This window comes from Astyanax mexicanus, chromosome 25, assembly GCF_023375975.1.
Source record: "Astyanax mexicanus isolate ESR-SI-001 chromosome 25, AstMex3_surface, whole genome shotgun sequence".
NCBI classification, from domain to species: Eukaryota; Metazoa; Chordata; class Actinopteri; order Characiformes; family Acestrorhamphidae; genus Astyanax; species Astyanax mexicanus.
The window spans coordinates 10,381,407-10,399,461 of NC_064432.1; the positions used below are offsets into that span (position 1 = coordinate 10,381,407).

General features: G+C 36.5%; 1 protein-coding gene across 1 annotated transcript in view; it reads left to right on the plus strand.

Annotated features, from left to right (window-relative positions):
* The window catches only part of ugt8 (UDP glycosyltransferase 8), an 85,378-nt gene that overhangs the window by 12,938 nt on the left and 54,385 nt on the right, over window positions 1-18,055 (plus strand). The gene's annotated exons all lie outside the window — the stretch shown is intronic.

Genomic DNA, 18,055 nt, shown 5'->3' on the forward strand with positions numbered 1-18,055 from the left:
TCAATGAAAATGAAGCCAAAATCTTCTGCCATGTTGGCGATCCTGATACCAGAGTCTGCGCAGTAGAGACCAGAGGAGGGAGAAAGACTGTGGAGAGACAGCCTACTCATTTGAATAACCCCGCCCCTGAGGACTGCCTCGAGGTCACAGGCTGCAGAGCCGAGCGGAGCTGACGGTCTGTTATTGGTCCCGCCCATAACCAGCCCTTTTACAATAACCACACCTTTTTGAATAGAGCTGAATAACGTTTTAAAAAAACGAATTCTGTGGGGATATAAAAATTGTACAATATAAGCAGAGGTTACACTAGCTGTTGCATTTAAATAATGGAGGTAGAATTAGTAGTATATAAGAAAAAAACGTGATTGAAAGTTGTCTGTTTTGCCATTGAAACCTATGGGGGTGGGTGGAGTTACACAGCTTTCTGAAACCGAACAGCAGGGGGCGCCCGACCTGTGGTGGCTTCACTTTTGAGAGACAGTGATCTGTCCAGCTATACACAGTCTATGGTTCCACCACATCAAGCAGTTTCACCACATACAATATTTTCCTTATTCTGGCTGAAGCACTTTTGCAGCTTATGTTGTAACTAAGTTATTTATAGTTAATAAAGCCTATAGGTATGTTGATTTGACGGGGATGTCATGCTCCTTTTATGTATATGAAGGCTTCTTGCATTCTTTATCCTGGTTCAAACGCTTTTGTTTTAATCTGTTAAATTTGTTTACAAAAGAATAAGAAGCCTCTGTTATAATTTAAAGTTATTTATATTGGTAATGTGAGTATTGATTTGTTTTGACCATTTTTATCTTTAAAGTATAATAATATAGTTTTTGTGAGAGGAGGCTTCGAAGACTTAAATTCAATTTTTTGACAGTGATATACAGATTTCCATTGGAGGGATTTTCAGCGTTTTTTTGGAGGCCTTCAAAGTATTTATATCAATATCAAAATGATATCGTATCGACCGAAATTAAGGAATATATCGCGATATAAATTTTGGCCATATCGTCCAGCACTAATTTCGCGAACAAAAAGTGTGAAACAAACCAGAATATGTTTTACTATGTATATTTTAGATTTATTAAAGTAGCACCTCTTGCTTAGATAGAGACAGTTTTGCACATCTTGTGCAGCATTTTCTCAGTCAGCTTTATGAGGTAGAGTCACCTGGAACTCAGGCTTTCAGGTAACAGCTGTGCTGAACTCAGCAAGAGTTCATTACTTTAAGAATTTCTTGTCTCTTAATGTCAGTTTGAAAGCATCAGTTGTAAAGTTTGAAGAGGTAGAGTTATAGGCATACAGTGAACAGCCCATAATATTTGAGTTAACTTCTAATCCGTGTTATGAGAAGCAAGAACTACTCAACTATGTGAAGAAAAAAATACTTTAAGTTCATCTGAAAAAAAAAACTTCTTAAGTTCAGTCCCAAAGACCATCAAAAATTTTGAATGATAAAACTGGCACTCATCAGGACTGCCGCAGGCCCAGGAAAGGAAGACCAAGACACCCCAGATAAGAGCCACCAAAATGCTTATTATGATTTCTTATCTGTTCCTTCATAGTGTGGATGATCTACAGCTCTGGAAAAAAATAAGAAACCACTTAAAAAATATGGGTTTCTTCGATTTAACCAAATTGAAAACCTCTGGAATATAATAATCAAGAGGAAGATGGATGATCACAAGCTGATCATCAAACCTTCAAGCTGAACTGCTTGATTTTTTTATGCACCAGTAGTGTAAAGCATAAAGTTATCCAAAAGCAGTGTGTAAGACTGGTGGAGGAGGAGAACATGATGCCAAGGTGCATGAAAAAAAAAACTGTGATTAAAAAAACAGGGTTATTCCACCAAATATTGATTATTTTTGAACTCTTAAAACTTTATGAATCAGCCATTTCTCATTTTCTGCACATAAATGCTCTAAATGACTTTAATATTCTATTTGGAATTTGGGAGAAATGTTGTCCGTAGTTTATAGGATAAAACAAAAATGTTCATTTTACTTAAATACAAACCTATAAATAGCAAAATCATAGAAACTGATTCAGAAACTGAAGTGGTCTCTTATTTTTTTTTCCAGAGCTGTAAATGACAAACCAGTTTTTATCAGTCTTTAAAGATTAATCTTTGACCTTATAAAAGAATATATTTAGCTGATTACTTCATGTGGTCATGTGTTCTAACAGTTTTTTTCAATGGATTGAACCTGCTTTATTCACATCAACAGGATTTACTCACTACGCAAACTTGTGAATAATTAATAATTGTATATATTTGGTCATCAAATTATATAAATATTGAGGTCTTGTCCATATATGGGACTATACATTGACGATGTAATTGTTAGTGTTGGACAGTATATTGTAATCGTGATATACAGGTGCATCTCAAAAAAATATTTATTTAGATTTATTTCAGTAATTCAGTTCAAAAAATGTGGAACTCATGTATTATATAGGTGTATTAAACACAGAGAGATCTATTTTAAGCCTTTATTTTTTAAATTGTTTTTTAATTATGGCTTACAGCTAAAAAAGAAAAAAAAACTTTTATGGAGATGCGGATTTCATGTTCCAGCAGGATTTGGCACAGAACTGCCCACACTGCCAAAAGTACCAATTGCTCATTGGATAATTATAGCGCCACCATATGGAGTAATTAAGCATTTACTACAGTAATTCAACTTGGTACGATATGAGACGAAATGTTTAAATGTGTTTATTATTTCTTTTATTGTTGATTATTATTTTAATGGATCACAGCCAATAAAAAAAAACACAAATCAGTAATTTTCTGAGAGACTGATTTGTGTTTTTTTTTATTGGCTGTAATCCATTAAAATAATAATCAACAATAAAAGAAATAATAAACACATTTAAACATTTCGTCTCATATCGTACCAAGTTGAATTACTGTAGTGAATGCTTAATTACTCCATATGGTGGCGCTATAATTAAATGAACAGGGTAAATCTGCGATGAAGAGTATTGGTTTGTATAATTCTGTGAAACCGACCAAAAAATAAAACCATAAATTCCTGGTATTTGCTAATTATTTAGGAGATGCGCTAAAGTATCGCAGAGAATTGTCTTGCGATATATCAGGAAGGGCTGCGACGATTAGTCGATATAATCGATAATGCCGATTATTTAAATTTGTCGACTACAAATTTCATTGTCGGCTAATCGTTAATTTTTGTAACAGTAGGGCACTACCCAAAGTTCTGGGAACAGAAATGCAATGGATGATGGGTAAAGGGCTCACTTACACAGTTTACAATCAACTACAATTAAATATTTGTCCCCAAAAATGCCCAAAACCTACATACATATTTACTCAATAAGTTTGTGTGTTTAGGGTGATGAGCAGTGTTATTTTTCTGCCACACATAGGGCTTTGCATTTAGGCCAAAAAGTTTTTTTCTGTCCCATGGACAGATTCTTTCAACTGGAGCTGTGGATCTCTGCAGCTCGTCCAGAGTGACCATGGGCCTCTTGGCTGCTTTTCTGACCAGTGCTCTCCTTGCTTGATCTGACAGTTTGGGTGGACCATGGCCATGTCTTGGAAGGTTTGTAGAAACAGTTGTAGAATACTTTGTCTATTTTCGGATAATTGATTGAACAGAACTAAGTTTCAGTTTCATTTTTTGAAAGGGGGAGGACATGGTAGAAATAATCGTTGACTAACCGACTAATCGAAAAAATAATCATCATATTGGTCGGCTACCAAAATATTCATTAGTTGCAGCCCTACACTCTAAGAAATATAAGTACAGATTTGTACTTAAAAGAGTACAAAGCTTGTCGCTGGGGCTGTACCTTATATTGAGGCACAAAAAAGTACCTTTCAGTGAAAGTCCTTTTTTGTACCCATGGTTTTTGTGGCAGTAAAGATTATAAAGATTATAAACATTATCATCAACTAAATATGGCTCAAAAACTTGATGATACAAAATTGTCTGGCTTTCAAATAAAAAATGTGCAATTTAAATATATATTGTTCATTAGTACAGTGATGCAGAATACTGAATGTACCCTTTGGCTGGTTAAATGGTACAAATTTGTACTTATTGCTGTTAGAAATGACTTTGTACTTCAGAGGGAACAAATCTGAACCCGTAAAGACCAATATTGTACCTTTGAGGGTACAATTATAAAGAGTGTACCTTCGAGTACAAAAAAGTACTCATATCGTACCTCTGTTTTTTAGAGTGTATTATCATGTGTTTTGAAGTATCGTGAGATCATCGTTTTTGTGAGATGCCCTGTGATCTCTAGATCTTTGTGCACCTAGTAATTATTTGTTGGGACATGTTAGGAGCTGAAGGTATGGTGGACACCACCTATAGACCTTCTGTTGAGCCTCCAGGGTCAGTTATCTAGAGCACTTATCTAGATTAGGGTCCTGGTGGGCAACAAAAACAACAACAACAGTGCATACAGTAGTGCATTGTTTGGCCCACTCCACACCTGCCACACCTCATCAGTTACCCACCAATCAGCAAAGCCTCTCATTAGCCGACTCAGGTCTTGTTTTTTCAGAGCCTGAGGCAAAAAAGAGAGGGGGCAGAGTTCTTCAGATGTCACTACTCTAAACCTGTTACCACCCCTGTCAGCCAATCGCCAGGCTCAGAAAGAGATCCCAGGGACTGATAGTAGACGTGTCCCGAAAGTGTTAGCTGCAGCCAAGGAAGGTCAGTGAACCTTGTTCCATTTTGCAGGAATCTTGGATGCTTCAGCTTCGGCTAAGAAATGCTCCCTTTGTTTCCGAGAAATCGAAGAAGAGCACTTGTCCATCAGCGCCTTCAGAGACCCACAAAACCAGCCTTCGCTTCGGCGAAGCTCAAGTTCAGTGCGGCGTGATGCTGCTGTGGGCCTAAAACTACGTCAGTTACAGTGGCTTGCAAAAGGATTTATACTTTAGCTTTTATAATTCTGAAGTGGAACAAAAATGATGCATGGTTTAAAAAAAAAAATCTGCAAGTCTTTTGGGGTTTGTCTCTACCAGGTTTGTGCATCTAGAGACTCTAGAGAGATTTTTACCACATTCTTCTTTACAAAACAACTAAAGTTCAGCCATATTGGATGGAGAGCGTCTGTAAACAGCAGTTTTAATTTTCTTGCCACAGATGCTCAAGGAAATTTAGGTCTTTAGGACTTTGATTGGGCCATTCTAACACATGAAAATTCTTTGATCTAAACCATTCCACTGTAGCTCTGTAGTTCTGGCTGAATGTTCTGGGTCATTGTCTGGGTCAAGGTCTCAAGTCTTTCGCAACTTCCAACAGGTTTTCTTCCAGGATTGCCCTGTATTTAGCTCCATCCAGCTTCCTACCAACTCTGACCAGCTTCCCAAATCTGTCAGTGCTAAAAACAAAATAAATCATCCCCACAGCATGATGAGGCTGCCACCACCATGTTTCACAGTGTGTGTTTAGGGTCATGAGTAGCATTACTTTTCTGCCACACATAGCGCTTCACATTTAGACCCAAAAGTTTTCCTGTGGAAAGATTCTTTTACCTGAGCTGTGGATCTCTGTAGCTCATCCAGAGTGACCATGGGCCACTTGGGTGCTTTTCTGATCAGTGCTCTCCTTGCTCGATCTTTCAGTTTTGGTGGAATATGGCCATGTCTTGGTAGGGTTTGTAGAAACAGTTGTAGAATACTTTCTCCATTATTTGATTATGGATTGAATAGTGCTACTTGGGATGCTCAAAGCTTGGGATGTGTTTTTAGAACCTAACTCTACTCTAAACTTTATCTCCACAACTTTATTCAGAATATGAAAATGTTCAATGGGTATGAATTACTATAAACCATGTTTGAGCTAAATTCTGTTCATGTGCAGTGAAACAAGATTTATTACCTAGAAAATTTATTACGACAGCTATGAACAAACCCTGTCTATGCTGCAGTTCTGACCAATCAAAAAAGACATTGTTCTTTGTTGGGAGCCATTTTGGGGCATTAAGGCTTGTGCCTGCGTGAAAACAAACCAAACAGAGGGGGTAAATAATAAAGTAAACAAACGTTTTCGAACCATATAAACCAACTAATGGTGTCAAAAAATGGGATGCCTAGACTTTGGGACACCAAAAATTTAGGATGCTTAGACTTTGGCACTCATAGTCTTTGGGATGACTAGAATTTGGGACGTATAGACTTTGGGATGTTTAGACTATAGCTTAGACTTTGGCACACCTAGACTTTGGGATGCCTATAATTTCGGATGCTTAGAATTTGGGACACTTAGTCTTTTGAAAACTAAGACTTTGGGAGGCCTAGTCTTTGGGATCCCTAGACTTTGGGATGATAAGACTTTAGGACTTCTAGAATTTGGGATGCCTAGATAGGGGACACCTAGACTTTGGGACCCTTAGACTTTGGAATGTTTAGACTTTGGGACGTCTAGAATTTGGGCACTTAGACTTTGGGACATGTAGACTTCAGGATGCTTAGACTTTAGGACTCCTAGTCTTTGGTATGCCTAGAAAATGGGACGCTTAGTCTTTGGGATACTTAGAATTTGGAATGGTTAGACTTTGGGATGACTAGACTTTGGAAAGCTTAGACTTTGGGATGCTTAGACTTTGGGAAGCTTAGACTTTGGAAAGCTTAGACTTTGGGATGCCTAGAATTTGGAAAGCTTAGACTGTGGGATGACTAGACTTTGGAAAGCTTAGACTTAGGGATGTTTAGACTTTAGGACTCCTAGTCTTTGGCATGCCTAGAAAATGGGACGCTTAGTCTTTGGGATACTTAGAATTTGGAATGCACAGAAAATGGGATGCCTAGACTATGGAAAGCTTAGATTTTGGGACGCCAAGACTTTGGGACATTTAGACATTGTGATGTCTATAATTTGGGATGCCTAAAATTTGTAAACCTTAGACTTTGGAATGCCTAGATTTTGGACATGACCTAAAATCTTTCCGTATCTTTGAATACTCTGGAATGTCAGACTGCTAATAGCTGAAAAATACAGGCTTGTCTGTTGTTTTAAGATTTCTGACAAGCTTCTCTGAGGCACAGTTTTTTCTGATCATTTGTTGTCAACATCTTCATTTAATGGAGAAAGAGTTTGTAAAGACTTTCACATCTACGCTAAGTTGCACCTATTGCTGACACAGGCGTGCATGCACACACACAGCCTGTAGAGAAGTACTGCCAAAGGAGAAGGACGCTTTAGAGGAGATAAACATGAATCTGTTGGCACTGTGCCTAATGACAGGTGTAAATGTGGTTATGATCAAAGTTCTTCTAGAAAACTCTGTTCAGTTGGCACTCTTCCTTGCAGTGCAGCCAGGCAGTTAATTTCAGTCATGCAAAACCCGCCTCCTTTTTGCTTGAATGTGGACAGACCAATGCATTGTAAACTGAAGGTCAATTTTTTGTTTCAAAAAAATATTTTACATCCGTGAAAAAATATATGAAAATCTAATGAATATTTTGTAGTGGTTGGCTCAATAATGCACACAAAAAACTTGATTTTGCAATGTTCTGTAGGCAGCATCCTCTGGACAATGTGTTTTGAGCAGCGTCTTGTCTAGGTCAGCGTCTGAGTCCTGTGGGCAGTGTCCTGTGGGCAGCATCTTTTGGGCAATTTCCAGTGGGCAGCATCTTTTGGGCAGTGTCCTGTGGGCAGCATCCTTTGGGCAGCGTCTTCTGGGCAATGTATTTTGGGCATCATCCTGTGGGCAGTGTCTTGTGGGAAGCATCCTCTGGGCAATGTCCTGTGGGCAGCGTCCTGTGGGCAGTATTCTGTGGTAAATATCTTTTTGGCAGCATCCTGTGACCAGTGTCCTCTGGGCAGCATCCTATAGACAGTTTTCTGTGGCCAATATCGTTTGGGCAGCAACCTGTGGGTAGTTTTCTTTGGGCAGCATCCTATGGGCAGCTTCCTGTGGCCTCTAAAAGAGTTAGTAGAGTGGAGGACTGTAGTTGTTTAAAACACAATGTTTAAAAACTCCAGCAGCAACGCTGTTTCTGACCAGTCTCAGCATCTATATGCTCAGAGGAGATGAAAAACATATAATCTGTGTGGAAATTTGTCTATATTATCAGTGTATCTTGTAATATTTTACTGTCCTATGCCATTGGGACACAGCCAAAGATTTTAAAGGCTGTAAGGAAATGATCAGGCGAGGTTGATTGAGGTTGAGGTTTTTAGGGGCATGGTTGTAGACCACTTCCACAGACCCTGGGCAAAGTTCCTTCGGTCAGTAGTACGTTGCGTCAACTGCCAAACTGCTGGCCAATTCACAGATGTAACATGATCACGGCCTTGGGCGACAGATGGAGACTGTGCCCTCGACTTGAAAAGGCCTACAGTTAACATTCATGTACTTGTTAATTTAGCCTGACTTGGGTCATTTTCACGTTTTCGAATGCTGTCCAGACAAAGAGCATCCCCGGTTATTGTTATTGCCTGTTATTCAAAACCCAAGGTCCAGATTACTTAAAGCCTCTTTCACTTTAACTCGATTGTTATCACAGCGGCCTGTATGGTCCTCCGATGTTCTCAGGATATCGTGTTGGAGAGAGGTTCTGGGAATTTAAATGATCTGCATTACATAAATCATGTGGTGTCAATGAGCAGTACAGGGTGGGGGATTTCTCGATTGTTTGGCGTGAAAAGAGAATTAAGCTCATTTCCCAAGAGGCATCGTGTTCATGTAGTTCTAGTAATATTTGCTACAATGAAGCAGCAGATCTAGACCGAGATTAACTCCAGGTGTAGGCTAAAAAAACTACTTCTAATAGAGCCCCTTCACTGGTGATGTAATCTGATCAAAGGCTGGACATAATCTGTGGTTTGGAAGTCTGTGGTTTTGAAAAACTTGAGATTGAGGAGATAACACCTTTTTACAGTTTCAGTGAATACAGTGCGTGTTTGTTGATGGTTTGGTACATGTCGCCCATTAGTTAAGTTGTGAAAATGTTTATTAAAGGGGACATATTATGCAGAACTCACGTAAAAAAAAAAAAAAAAATATATATATATATATATATATATATATATATTTATTTATTTATATATATATGTATTTTTTATTATTTATATATTTACATGTATATATATTAAACCTATTATACATTTTAGTCAAAAGACTAAGACTAAATATATAATACTAATATAATAATAATAATAGTAATAATACTAATACTAGTATATATTTATTTATTTATTTATTTATTTATTTTTCTTTTGAAAAATATGGCAGTTTTAGACTAAAATGTATCATAGGTTTAGTTACAGTTTAGTCTGTTGGTTATTATATATATATATATATATATATATATATATATATATATATATATATATATATACATTTATATATACTTAACCTATTATACATTTTAGTCAAAAGACTAAGACTAAAAATACCATATTTAAAAAAAAAAAAAAAAACGTTATATATATATATATATATATATATATATATATATATATATATATATATATATATATATTTAAAAAAATATTTTTTTGATGCAAAGACTGTCAAAAACGTTATGGTGAAACTTCTAAGGACTTCCCTAAGTAAGTAAGAGCAAGAGTTTCCTCTGTTGCACAGAATAGGTTCATCAGATATCCCAGTTTGGTGTAAAACCTGTTGCAGTGTAACGTGATGCAATTCATCATGGTAACAAGAAGAAGAATGGCCATATTGCACAGCTGTACTCAAGCTGTGCTGATGCTCATGAGAGTCATTATCTTCTCCTGATGTTCAGAGAGGTCTGTTATTTGTGCATCACTGAACAAAGCAGCCCGAGGAGAAAACCAAGCCCACATGGACTTGCAGAGCAGGTATTAATAGGACCACAGTGTTATTAGAACAGGGTTTGAGCTAAGCTAAGCTAAGCTAAGTAAACAAAACTAAATAAATAAAATAGACTTTATTTTAAAGTCAAATGAGTGCTGGATGTTAATTTACACAGATTTCTCTCCTGAAAACGGTTTATTTGGGAGAGTAAAGCTCTTTCCTTTATTTACAGCGAGAACTAAGGCTAAAGCATTATCATTAGCGGCTAACCGCTCCAGCAGTGCTAGCCAGAGCGATAATACTTCCCTTTTGAACAGGAAAATAGAGGTTAGCAGCTAATGCTAATGCTAACTAACTAAACTGAAACTCCTGTATAACGCTGTACTTCAGCGGAGTGGCTTTACTGCTCCTTAATACCTGACTTTTTAAGTGAATTTTAAAGTATTTTAAGTGCACCTTATAGTTTGAAAAATATGGTATTTTTTATCTTAGTCTTTTGACTAAAATGTATAACATTAATAGGTTTAGTCACAGTTTAGTCTGTTGGTTATTATTAGTTTTAGTCGATAAAAACAAACAGCATTTTAGTCTAGTTTTAGTTTATTGAATTTTATATTTTTATAATAGTTTTATTAATTTAGATTTTTAAAATAATAGCCTTTATGTTTTGTTGCGTTTAGATTATGCTAACATTAAAATGTTTTAAAGTTTCTAAAATTAAACACTATTCTACTACAGTACAGATTTATAGTAATATTACTAAAACATTAATAAAAACTACTCAGAACACTGAAAAAAAAAAAAACATTTGTTACCTGTCCCCACTCTTTAACTATAAACTTTACCATGAAATATAATTATTCAAATCTTTTAGAGATGTAATTTTTTTGCATTGTTGTGGGACTCAATCCCATGTATGCTTTTATAATAAATCCATAATATTTAAAATCAAAGGAATTAGGAACATGATTTTTAAATGTCACATGAATTTTGTAACCATCTTCGGCTAGCCGGGGTTAGCAGCAGGCTACAGGCCGATAACACTCACCTCTGAACAGGGAAATAGCAAGCGTGTTTAGCGGGTAATGCTAATGCTGCTCCTGCAGTGCTAGCCTTGGTAAGCAGCAGGCTACAGGCCGATAATACTCACCTCTGAATGGGAAAATAGCAGTTAGCGGCTAATGCTAATGCTTTAGTCTTTTGGTTATTATTAGTTTTAGTCTTTAAAAAACAAACAAAATGTAATCTAGTTTTAGTAATATTTTTATTGTTTTACTATTTTAATTTTTAGATTATTGATTTAATTTTAGATTTTTAGATATTTATAAATGCTCTGCGTGTGCATCGTTTAAATAGCAACAGTGCTTCTGAATATATCTCCACCATTGGTCTGGAAATGAGGTGTATTCAGGTAAATTTCTAGGTTTTTGCTTGGTGTATCTTGGCAACAGAAAACACAGGTGCTCCACTGACTGAAGAAAACATAGGCAGGCGTCAAAAGTAAGACGTTTATTGCTATCTTGGCAACACATGATGCGCAGCAGTGCACAAACCCAACATTTACATCAACAATAATCAGAATACAAAATAAAACAGCAATACAGTTAGTGTAAAACTGACCTGATCACGCATGTTTCACAGTGTGAACAAGCAGCTCAGTTTTCTTTGCTGGAAAGCGCAGAAGTGCTGAGCCTTTAAAATAGCAATCCGCCAAAGTCTGAGCACACCTGGCTCTTAAAGGGAATGTGAGGTGAGTGACATGCTGATTGGTTTATTCTAGGTTATGCCCAAAACACACTCATGATTTAAAAAAAAAAGAATTAGTACATGCCTTTTGAGTTTTTAGAGCCACGCAAGGTGTACTTTTCCCGTCGTTACGATAGCAAAGACACACTGACACACCCTAAATCAAGCTGCACAATGCTGCACAGTCGACAGCTCGCCTGGACATAACTAAAACAAGGCCACAGTATTTAAAAACTCCAGCAACACAGGTGTGTCTGAACCACTCGTACCATATATATGATATATATTCTATTTTATATTCTAGAAAATACGGACAGCATTTTTCCCAATTTCCACATAAAAATGTGTCATTTAGAGCATTTATTTGCAGAAAATTAGAAATGGCTGAAGTAAAAAAAATATGTTTTCAGACCTCAAATAATGCAAAGAAAACAAGTTCATATTCATAAAGTTTTAAGAGTTCAGGAATCAATATTTGGTGTAATAATCCTGTTTTTTTTCATAGTTTTCGTGCATCTTGGCATCATGTTCTCCTCCACCAGTCTTACACACTGCTTTTGAATAACTTTATGCCTTTACTCCTGGTGCAAAAATTCAAAATCATAAATTGAAAAAAATTGACATTTCAAGAACTTTCAAAGTATCCTCAAATGCAGTCACAAAGACCATTAAAAATATTAAAATGGTGAAACTGGCACTCATCAGGACCTTCCTAGGAAAGAACCCAGGAAAAGCAAGTGTTACCTCCGTTGCATAAGACAAGTTCAACAGAGTTACCAGCCTCAGAACCTGCTAAAAGTAAAATCAAAGAAACCCGTCATTTTTAAGTGCTCTCCTATTTTTTTCCAGAGCAGTATATATTTATTGTATATTAAATATAGCATGAGCACAGGTGAATCTTCACCATCAGACCATTCCTGGTCTTATTAGCTGTTAACAATTAGATGAGTGTCTGTCGTCCTTCATTTTCTCTATAGCGTGGGAGGCTCGGTTGCTATGGCAGCAATCTCACGCTGATTAATGCGCCCATGTGATCTTACAACCTTATGCTGCTCCATCCGTACACAGGAGTATGACATCGTTGACAGAAGGTGTCCGCCCCTGATATTTGAGATGAGCCAATGGGTTCTTCGTGAGTTCTTCAAGTTCATGAGTTTATATTAGGGGTGTCACGATTCTCTAAATTCTTGATTCGATTTTATTTCCTATTTTAGGGTCACGATTCGATTCGATTCTCGATTTTCTTTTTTCTTTTTTGTTTACAGCAGAGAGGCCTATGCCAGTTTTAGATTAGTCTATGGTCATTCATTGGTTTGATTCATCAAATTTAAAATATCTTATTTCAAAAGGTGGGCTTGATATAAGTGATGCAAAGTGATACAAGTGATCTGTAATACACCACATTAGGCACTAATGGTAAAAATTTAAAAATGTAATTAAGATATATATGTAATGACATTGTAGGGTAATTTACCACAGCATGACTTAGATAAAACTCGGATGTGAGAAATCTCAGAACATGAAATGATGACCAATGAGTCAGAGCTTAGAATTTAAAATATATTAAAGTTTACTTGAAAAATAGTTTCAGCATTACAGATTTATATAAAAGGAACAAAAAATAATAGATATATATATTAGAAAAGAGTAAAAGTACATCAACGAATACAATCTCGATAGATCAACACATTCGCAACCCAGAGAGAGAGAGAAAGAGAGAGAAAGAGAGAGAGAGAGAGAAAGAAAGAGAAAGAAACTAAAGCCAGTCGAGGGACAGAGAGAACTCCTCAGACTTCATCCAAGCAGTTATACATTTTGCAAATGACATGTGATTGGACAGAACTTATCATATGATTACGTCAGCAGAGTCCAGTAAACAGTTTGTTGTCCAGTTCCAATGACGTGATCCGCTCCAGCCTGTCTGAGCAACAAGTTCTTATCACGATGTTGTTCAGCTCTGTGTCCTTCATGAACACAGCAGACAGTCCTTAAGTGTCCTAAAGTCTGTGAGAAGATACGGAGGAAAAGAGAGGATGGAAAGATCTTCTGGCCTGTGTGTGACTTTACGCCATGTAGAACAGGCATGCGCTGGCTATCTGAGGAGAGGTTCCCAGCACTTCACTCAGAGAGCTTGTTGTCTCCTAGTTCATATGCACTGGTCCCAGAACAGCAGAATAGCAGTGAAGCTTCTCTGCCACTCAGGGTCACGTTCTCCTCACAGCTCTCATTGTTGATGAAAACACTCTGACCTTCCTGATTCCTGAAAAAGCAAAAACAACCTCCAAAGCCTTGTCATAGTGACAGTTAAAAAGAGAGCAGAGATCATAAGGTTATTAAGTGAATTATAATGTGAACAGTAAAAATAATAACTGTATATATAAATGTATAAAACATTTAAGAATAAGAGTGTGAAGGTGTGGTTATCTCCAATCACACCCTTCAACATCTAGTGGGTTTTTTTGGTAGCAGCAGTGTGCACTATTAAAACAGCAATGTGCAACATAACAAAATAAATAATAAAAAAAAAATACAGGAACAGTCATGTACAAAATAATAGAACAATTAGAGCCTTAACAAAACATGAAAAATAAGACTTTAAGACTTTTTCGGTCCCTAAAAATGATTTAACAAAGATATATTATTAATTAACTTTATTATTAACTTTATCTTTATCTGAGAGAAACCGGCCCACCGGTTGAGAAACCCTGAACTGTTGTATAGTATAGTAGCGTTGGAAAAATGACAGTTGCTGGTGGCCGCAACCATGCCAAAATAACCAAAAGCTGAAGCTAGCACGCTGAGCTAGCACTCAGGCTAAACACACTCTCAACGAGCCTCTCTCTCTCTTTCTCTCTCTCTTTCTCTCTCTGACACACACACACACACACACACAGAGCTCTTCTTCCCAATCACACGCCTGACCCATAACCCAAACACAAATGCACTTAACAGTCAGTAAAAACAGAACGTAACTGCAGATGTGCAACAATATGTTTCCACAGTCACTAAGTTAGCAAGCTGGCTAACACGTGAATTTTAAATACAGTAAACAAAGCTAGCTACCTAGCTAACGTTACCTGCCACATCCTGCACATAACCTTTAATCCAGTTGCAGTATCCTTTTAGTTAAACAGCCCATAGAATTTTGCACTTATTTTCTGCCCACTTTTCGACTTTCGAGAGCATACTATTAATGTACTTTTAATATATATTTTAGTTAAGTACATAAATCTGTTAGTATATTTACAGTATACTTAAATATAATTATTTATTATATGTTTTGAGTACTATTAAGTATATATTTTTTTCACCAGGGCAGGTTTAATAAAAAGCAATTCTGCTGTAAATTAACAATTGTAATAGCACCAAAATATATAGCAATATAGCAATAAATATATACAAGAAAATAGATAGGAAGGTACCAGAGCGAAACTGTGGTTACAACAAACATCCTTTTTGTTAACACACATCATGACAGTGTATTTCCTTTTTATTTTTTTTATCTAATTTTGTATTTTAAAAATATGTCTGTAATCCTATTTTTTGCCTTAAATCTTAGATTTTTTGCCCACATTTCTGTGTTTGTGTTGGTCTGTTCATTGTACGATTTGTGAAAAGTCAAAGTTGGACTCACAGGTTTGATAAAAAGCAATTCTGCTGTAAATTAACGCTTGCAATAGCACCAAAATATATAGCAATATAGCAATAAATATATATAGAAAAAAATATATAGTAAGGTACCAGAGTGAAACTGTGGTTACGACAAACATCCTCTTTATGAACACACATCATGACAGTGTATTTCCTTTTTATTCTTTTTTTTATTTTAAAATCTAAATTTAGATTTTTAAATTTATGTCTGTAATCCTATTTTTTTGCCTTAAATCTTTGATTTTTTTGCCCACATTTCTGTGTTTGTGTTGGTCTGTTTATTGTACGATTTGTGAAAAGTCAAAGTTGGACTCACAGGTTTGATAAAAAGCAATTCTGCTGTAAATTAACGCTTGTAATAGCACCAAAATATATAGCAATATATCAGTAAATATATATATATAGGAAATTAGATAGGAAGGTACCAGAGCGAAACTGTCATTACAACAAACCTCCTCTTTATGAACACACATCATGACAGTGTATTTCCTTTAAAAAAAAATTATCTAAATTTGTATTTTAAAAATATGTCTGTAATCCTATTTTTTTTGCCTTAAATCTTAGATTTTTTGGCCTACATGTCTGTGTTTGCGTTGGTTTTTTCATTGTACGATTTGTGAAAAGTCAAAGTTGGACTCACAGGTTTGATAAAAAGCAATTCTGCTGTAAAGTAACGATTGTAATAGCACCAAAATATATAACAATATATCAATAAATATATATAGGAAATTAGATAGGAAGGTACCAGAACATCCTCTTTGTTAACACATCATATCACTTGTGCATTTGCACACGTGTGGCTTATGTGGTTTTATGCATTCAGCCGTCACAATTTGACGGAAACACGTTTCTTCGTAAGTAGATTTTTCTCGCTTTTTTCTCGTAGGATGAAAGTATCAAGTTTAACGTAACTTAATATCGAGCCTGCGTTTAGCACAGGCCAGCGACTTTCGAGAATCACTCATGAATAATGATGGACCCCCTCCTGAATCGTGCGAAGGTGACGGTTTGCACGTGAACGGGGGTCGTTAGCCTCTTAACGTTTTCATTGTTCAAAGCACTTCAAAGCTTCAGGAAGTTTGCGAAAGGGCCGCATCTCTCTTTTTTTAGGGACGAAGACCACGTAACCCAAGCTCTGCTCTGGAAACCCGAGCTGTGACGTCGCCCGGGTAGAGCTCCGCTCCGGCCGGGTTGCCCAGGCAACAGTCAACAGGTCTGGTCTGAAAAAGAAAAAGTTGTAATGGTGATAGCACACCCGAAACCACCTGAGCCAAAGCGTGCGAGGAGCGCACCAGAAACCTGACAGCTGTCCTTTAAAAAGCTGAAGAATTGGGACAAGTCCCGCCTCGGCAGCTGGTGCACGGGTTTGGAGACTCGTCTGGAGTTAAGACTAGGTGGTAGGTGAAGCCGACGCCACTTTATCTTGTGATATTTTCCTGCCTGCAGAAAATAGCGATGGTTGGTGATATCATAGTCCTGTAGTTTCTCCATAATGCTAATTCAGGGTGTGTTCACACCTGTAGCTATAGGTTTGCTCTGGTTTGAATCAGTAAATGGGTTTGTAAAAAAATGGGAATTTCTCACTTGGTTTGAGTTTGAGTTGGGTTTGGATTTGGATTTTGGGGATTTGTTTGGATAAATTGGGTGCGATTTGAATCAGTAAATGAGTTTATGGTTGAGTTGTGTTGGGTTTGGTTTGGTTGTATTGGTTTTAAATTTTTGAACATTGAGCATTTTTCACTTGGTTTAGTCGAGTTGGTTTTGGCTTTTGTTAGGGTGGTTTGGGTTTGGATGGGTTGTGTTGTGTTTTGGGTTTAAATTTTTGAATATTGAGCATTTTTCTCTTGGTTGAGTTGTGTTTAATAGTTTGAGTTGGGTTTTGATGGGTTGTTTGTTTTTTTTTGTTTTTTTTTGGGGGGGGATGGGGGGTGTTTGGATAAATTGGGTTAGGTTTGAATGAGTAAATGAGTTTCAGAACATTTTTCTCATGGTTTTGTTGAGTTTTTTTTTTCAAAAGTTGGGTTGTGTTGGGTTTGGTTTGGTTGGGTTGTATTTTAATTGGTGAATGTTAAACAATTTTCTCTTAGTTTGTTTGAGTTTGTTTTGATAGATTAGGTGGGTTCGGGTTTGGTTGAGGTGGTTTGGATAAGTTGGGTTAGGTTTAAAACAGTAATGATGATCAAGAATGTTGTGAACATTTTTCTCTTGGTTTGTTTTGATAGGTTGGGTTTGTTTTGAGTTTTGACAAGTTGGGTTGGGTTTGTTAGGATTAGAAAGTTGGTTTAGGATTAAATCAGTAAATGAGTTTGTGAACTTTTAGCATTTTTCTCTTGGTTTGGTTTAGGTTTGTTAAGTTAGGATTGCTTTGGATGGGTTGAACTGGGGTGGGTTGAGTTTGAATCAGTAAATCAGTTTGTAAAGTTTGGGCATTACTCACTTGGTTTGGTTGAGTTGGGTTGTTTTTTTTCTTTTTGTAGGGGTTGTTTGGATAAATTGGATTAGATTTGAATCAGTAAATAATTTTCTGAACACTTTTTTCTTGGTTTGGTTGAGTTATTTTACTTAAGTTGGGTTGTGTTGGGTTTGGTTGGGTTGTATTGGGTTTAAATTTGTGAACATTGATGGGTTTAGATGGGTTGAACTGGGTTGGGTTGAGGTTAAATTAGTCAATCAATTTGTAAACTTTGGGCATTTCTCACTTTGTTTGGTTGAGTTGGTTTTGATAGGTTGGGTTGGGTTTTGATGGGTTTTTTTTTTGTTTTGTTTTTTTTTTAGAGTGGGGGTTATGTAGATAAATTGGGTTTGGTTTGAATGAGTAAATGAGTTTTTGAACATTTTTGTAATGGTTTGGTTGAGTTGTTTTTCATAAGTTGGGTTGTGTTTGGTT